The sequence below is a fragment of the Ursus maritimus genome, unplaced genomic scaffold (genome assembly GCF_017311325.1).
Source record: "Ursus maritimus isolate PB19 unplaced genomic scaffold, ASM1731132v1 scaffold_2, whole genome shotgun sequence".
Lineage (NCBI taxonomy): Eukaryota > Metazoa > Chordata > Mammalia > Carnivora > Ursidae > Ursus > Ursus maritimus.
The window spans coordinates 41342825-41349080 of record NW_024424452.1 but is presented as its reverse complement, the minus strand read 5'-3'; the positions used below and the strand labels follow the sequence as shown (position 1 = coordinate 41349080).

Here is a 6256-nt window from a genome sequence, read left to right as displayed (position 1 = left end):
TGAAGGGTTTTTTCCCAGGGTGTGGTGACTTTCTGCAGCTTCTCCTCTACTCTGCAGCTCCTGAAGGCACACCTGATCCAACACGGCTGAGAAAAGGTGTGGATCCGTTTCCTGGGCTTAGCTACGGGTCCACTGAAGAATTCGCACTCGCTGGGTTCCTATCCCCAGAGCTGGCTCTTGGGAGGCAGGAAGCGGAGGGTGTATCTGACTGTCAGACCAAGGAGGCCAGGCCAGTTCGCTGCAGCTCCTGTTCTGACTCATTCCTCAGTCCCATGGGCTGAGTAACTCTTCCAGCCTTGTGATTGTGGAAACGTTTCAGGAACAGCGAGCGGATGTGAAAAGGACACAGGCGACCCCACCCCGGGCTCCAAAGTGGCTCCTAGTGGAGTGGCTACAGACTGCTTATTTCTGTTCGCAGACTTCAACGAACCCTTCACCGCTGGTAAACCCGAGGGCCCAAAGGCACAGGGGGCGCTGCGCTTCTCTCCACGACGCCTCCAGCAGTCCCTGGCTGGCAGGTGCAGGGCAGATCGGCCTGCGGGCCCGGCCCTGATTGCTGCCGGACCGATCTGCATTTACCAGCCTTCGCCGCGCACTCGCTTTCACGCGCACGCAGGCCCCGCTCGGCCTCCCGCGAAGTGAGCCCGCCGCCCCCGCGGCCGCCCCGGGAGCCACCTGCGCTGCCCCCGCAGCCGCCGCCACGTGCCCCCAAAAGCCCGAGACGCGGCCGGGGCAGGCCCGCGCAGCGGGAGGTCACGCTCCCGCCGGGCCCGTCCCTCGGGACTCCGGGGCCTGGCGCCTCCCCTAAGGCGGAGGGGGCGAGGGGAGGCCAGAAGCCGCGCGGGCACACAGGAGGTGCTCAATAAATGGTCACTGCGGCCAGTGCCCTTCACATCGGCCCGTCACCCGCCCACTCCCCCTTCCCGCCACGACCCGGCCACGAAAGCAATTGTTAATCGCTAAGCAGCGGGTGGGCCCACACACACTACTCAGTGGGCTTGTCCACACTAGCGCGGGCGAGGACAAAGACCCAAAGCTCCGCCCAGCGCCCCCACCGTGGGGCGGGAAGCGCATCTTGAGGCTCACTCGGTTGGCCACTCGGATGACGGACGGGTTCATCAGCCAACCGCAGCCCGGACAAAACGCATGCGTACACAAAAGCTTGAGCCCTAGATGGGAAAAAACGCTGCGGGCGCACCAAGGTGTCTGCGTGTCGCGCGGGCCTGGAGAGGGGGTTGCGCATGCGTGACCCCGCCGCCGCCGCCTCCCTGCGCGATGCGAACCGAAGTGGCGCTGCCCTGGGGGCTTGTGCCGCGTGCCCCGCAACGGAGTCTCCGCGGAGCCCCGGTGCGCAGCGCAGCCGGCGGCCGTGGCCGGAGCGGACCCCACGGGGAGGAACCCTGTCCGACCCCGCGCGCAGAGGCCGCGGTCACATGCCAGTTCGCCCGCTGGCGGGGCCTCTCTCGGGGACTCCCGGACGCCCCGCGCCCCGGGAGGAACCAGCGGAGAAGCCCCGGAGCGCTACAGACGTTCGCAACCATTTGTCTAACCTTCAGAAATAAGCAAAATTAAGCAATATAGCGTTTAGGTGTATGTGGTAAAGCGCTTTAAAAAGTCGGAGGAAGGGTAAACGGAGTTCGTTAGTAGTTAGGTTGGAGAGAGGCTGGGGGCGGGATGCGGAAGGACGGGTGGGTGCTGCCGGCAGCCCTCGGGTAACTGGGTTCAGTGGTAGATTGATGGGTATTTCACTGTGGTTTCTGTATAATACATGGGATGGTTACTCTCTTACATGTGTGGATGATTTTAAAATGAACTTGGCGGGCGCCTGGGTGGCTCAGTCGGTTAAGCCTCTGACTCCTGATACCCACTCAGGTCATGATGTCAGGGTGGTGAGATCGAGACCCAAATGCAGCCCCTGGGCAGTGCGGAGTCTGCTTCCGTGTCTCTCAAGTAAATAAATAAAATCTTAAAAAAAAAAAAAAAATGACATCACCTCCCCTCCAAAAAAATACGTAGTTGGTGAAAAAGGAGAAAGCCTTCCCTATATTACGCTTGGTTCCCAGAGCACTCTACACCTGTATGAATTGATTCTTACAACAGCCCTTCAAGATTTTATCTCCCACCTGCAAGATGAAGAAACAGAACCAAAAGTTACCTGAGGCTAGCGGGACAAAGACAGGAAAGGTGAGCGTGCGGAAGGCCAGTGGGGAACCCCACGTGGTTAAATGTCCGGTGTGCCACGCACTGTGCCTGGGACAGAGTGCATGGTCAGTAAGCACTTGCTGAGTGGGTGAGTGACTGGACTCTCTCATTATGTGGGTGTCTCATAGTGTAGGGAGCTGCCCTGGAGGCAGGTGGGTGCCCGCACAGCAGCTGGCTGGCCATTGTCAGGGTCAGGAGCACCAGAGAAGCTGTTTTCTCTCTGGGCAAAGTTTGGATGCAAGTCACCTCTAAGGCTCTGTGAGTCTGTCAGCGCCTGGAGACAAGACCATATTAAGATAATAAGGTTCTCCGCCGCAGTGGTGCAAGCAGTCACCAGAGAAAGGCCTGGACAAAAGACGTTTTGAAAGGAAAGCTGTTGCTGGAACAGGTGCGAGGTGTGTTGTAGGTGTGTGTACTGTTGCATGTTGTCGCACGTGGCTACGGGATGCTGACCCATCCCAGCGGGAGGAACGGTGGAGCTGCTTACTGGGTAAAGCGAGGTCGTCAATGAACCTCGATTCAGAAACGCCTGTGGGGAGTGCTCAAGACAAGCCAGAGTCCGTGGGAAAGAGCACTGGAGTGTGAGTTAGGAGACCCGGTTTCTAGGCCTGTCACCTTGGACAAGTCACTTCAGCTGTCTGAGCATTTTTGCTCCAATGTTATAGACCATCTACACACAACGAGAACTAAAAGGAACAAAGGCCCCAGCCCCTTCTCACTCATACAGTTAAATAGATTTCCATCACTGGGACTTGGCTTTCCTCCGTTGTCCCATAATACATTCCTGGTGCTGGGACTCCTGTGTTGTAGCCTGTGTGCACATGCGGGGAGTGCGGGCTGACCCAGGTTCCTGCTCCCCGCAGTGCCACGCACAAGAGCTCGGGTCGCGTGTGCTGAATTGCACAGGATTCTGTGGTGAAGTAGAAAGTGCATCGTTTAATCTCATCTCCGTTTCCTTGTTTGTAAACGAGTCTACTTAACCTTTAAAATTCCTTTGAACTCTAGGGTTCTGTGATCCCACGGTGTTCTGTGGATTGAGAAGATTGAACTGATCTCTGAATTCCTTTCCAGCCCCGGTGTCGAGTGATTTCGTAATGCTGACTTGCAGGCAGTGTCTCAGAAGCAGTGGTTGGACGGGTTCTCAAAGGGAAACTGCGGGGAACGTTGAGAACAGAAGCAACACCCGGTCGTCACCATCTGAGAAGGAGCAGCCGTGGCGAGTGACCCGGAAGGATGAGTCTGAGAAGCAGGAGAGAAAAACAGCGTGGCTGTCAGATCCCGATGCCCAGGGGAGCCAGGCACATGCTCTGTCGGTGGTGACTGCAGGCCCGTGCCTGCCCGGAGCCGCCCGCTGTCTCTTCCAGTTTGAGATGAAGCTGCAAATCCAGATTCTTGTTTGAAATCTCATGGTTTTTAAGTGTTGGGCACCACTTCAGATTATTTTAAAACTCCGGTAAACAACACACCGCTCCACGCCTGCCAGTCCCCAGGCCTTGACCTCTGTGGCGTGGTACCTGAGGAGCTCTTCCCACCCCCGGTCCAGCTTTACTGGAAGCGCCCTGTTTCTGTCCACACCAGTGCTCCGACATCACTTCCAGGATCGGGACCCATCACTTGGCCCTGCACTGTTTTCAGACTTCAGCGCCTCCCTTTCTGCCTACAACCCCTTCACTCTGGAAGCATGCGAAGTCTTTCCACATCCTAAAAACCCTGCCCCATTCTCCTATGCTCCCTTCCAGGGACTTTCTGGAAAGTGCTTTCTTTTCCCTTCTCCACCGAATTTCTTTACAGAATCAGTTGCGTTCTGCTGCCTCTTCCGATTGTAAGCTGGCTTTGCCCCTCTGCTCAGTGCTATTTGAAGTCAGCCTCCACCATCCCACTGCAGCCCTTCTGACCGGGGCAAAGGTTTCTGTGGCTAAATTCATAGAACTGTTCCAACGGGGCTCAACTCCTCACACTTGGAGATCGAGTCTTGTCCTTTTTAAAATGTTATCACCAAACCAAGAAGTGTTCCATCAGTGTTTATTGAAGCAAACGGGAACGTGTTTTCAAGAAAGGACAGTCAGCATCATCAAATTTGCAGAGAGATCAGTCTGTGTTGGACAAATGCGGGCCACTGGATTGAAGAAAAAGAGATTGCTGGCAGGTTCTGAGGGCAGTTTGCGCAGAGCTGGAAGATGTGTCGCTGTATTGTGCGGTGATGGTCCTGGGGGGGCAGTGGTTACACTTCCGTACAGATGCTGTGCACACGTTCTGTGCAGATCACGCACTGCAGGAGTTTGGCACCGGAGGGAAGAGGCACGGAGCACGAGGTACTGGAGACATGAGCGCCACTTCGAGTCCTTGAGGTTGAGAAAGCCCTGGTGTGTTTGCGGGCAAGGTGGCCTCACCTGCAGCTCGCAACGTACTGAACGTGCGTGAGAAGGGATACCTGAGAGCGACCCTCGGCACTGGGAGAGAACTGACAGGTCAGCCGGTTGAAGGGACAGGAAGTGAGAAGTCTCCTCCGGAGTAGGCAGAAGGGCGAATTGTCTCCAGGCTGGCGCAGTGGGCAGCGCGGGTGCGGGAGAGCCCCGTGCGTTTCAGCGATGAGATGGAGACAAGCTCTTGTCTGCAGGCGTGGGGCCTCGGCGCGGGATGGGGGCCGCTGGCCGTCTCAGAGCCCTCACTCCCCAGCCGCGCTCCTCCTGAGCACTGTGTTGTTTGCTGGGGACTGTGTCTCTGGCTGCCCTCCCTCCTCCTCTACTCCTTGTCAGCGAAGTGTCTGTGCCTGAGGTTGAAGCCACCTCGATGATAGTGACTCTGATTCTATGTCCGTGACCGGGATGTCTCTCCTGGGCCTCCATCTGTGTGTCCAGCGTACTTCAGCTGTGGCTCCGTATCTTTATGACTGAAACCAGTCATTTCTCCTTAATTCTTCATCCGACCTGATGGTCACGATAATTTTGCAGTTGTCCAAGCCAGAGACATGTGTTCACCCCCTCCCCCCACGCGTGTATGTGTACAGGAGGATCTTGTAGAGAATATGAACATACTTGTATTTTGGGTACTATGTTTTCTTTTTTACTTAATACTGTCATGATCATTTTATCATGTCAATAAATGCTTTTTTACATTTTTAGTGGCTGCCTAGTATTATCTCTTGCACACGTACTAAAGTCTACTACCTTGAAAATGGTTTCCTATTTTCAGGGCGCCCGGGGGGCTCAGTCGATGAAGCGTCTGCCTTCAGCTCAGGTCATGATCTCGGGGTCCTGGGATCGAGCCCTGCATCGGGCTCCCTGCTTAGTGGGGAGTCTGCCTCTCCCTCTGCCTGCTGCCTGCAGGTCCCCCTGCTTGTGCTCTGTCTCTCTCTCTCTGTCTCTCTCAAATAAATAAAATCTTTAAAAATTTTTTAAAGCAAATAATTATTAGAAAAAAAATTGTTTCCTTTTTTTCTATTATACACAGCACTGAACGTATCTGTACATATCTTCTATTTCCTTAGATTTAACACTTAGAACTGAAAAGAGGGGCGCCTGGGTGGCTCAGTCGTTAAACGTCTGCCTTCGGCTCAGGGCGTGATCCTGGCGTTCTGGGATGGAGCCCCACATCGGGCTCCTCCGCTATGAGCCTGCTTCTTCCTCTCCCACTCCCCCTGCTTGTGTTCCCTCTCTTGCTGTGTCTGTCAAATAAATAAATAAAATCTTAAAAAAAAAAAAAACTGAAAAGAGGGCCAAGGAGTGTGACATTTGAAAAGCTTTTAATACATATTGCCAAATTGGCCTTCTAGAAAACTGTCCCAGGAGTATATGGTCCACTCATTGCCTGTACCTTTGCTAGCATTAGATATTATTATTTTTAGGTTTTATCTGAGCCTCCAGCTCTCAGCCCCCAACTTTCTGCCCAATCTCCCCCCATTCCCTTCTGGGTGGTCCCACAACTGCCCTGCGTCCACACCTCACTTGGAAGGTAGAGGGTAAGGTGACGGCCAGTCCCCTGTAGGGACGATTCTCAGTCTTCCACTCTCTGCTTAGGCTCTGGCCCCACTTTTGCTTCTCTTGTGCACAGAGCT

General features: G+C 54.8%; 1 long non-coding RNA gene across 1 annotated transcript; it reads left to right on the top strand.

Annotated features, from left to right (window-relative positions):
- The first annotated feature begins 983 nt into the window (after positions 1 to 983).
- On the top strand, positions 984 to 5323 carry LOC103668347. Its single transcript, XR_569989.2, has 2 exons — positions 984 to 2184; positions 3274 to 5323. It is a non-coding gene; the product is annotated as an uncharacterized LOC103668347 (long non-coding RNA).
- The last annotated feature ends 933 nt before the right edge of the window (positions 5324 to 6256 follow it).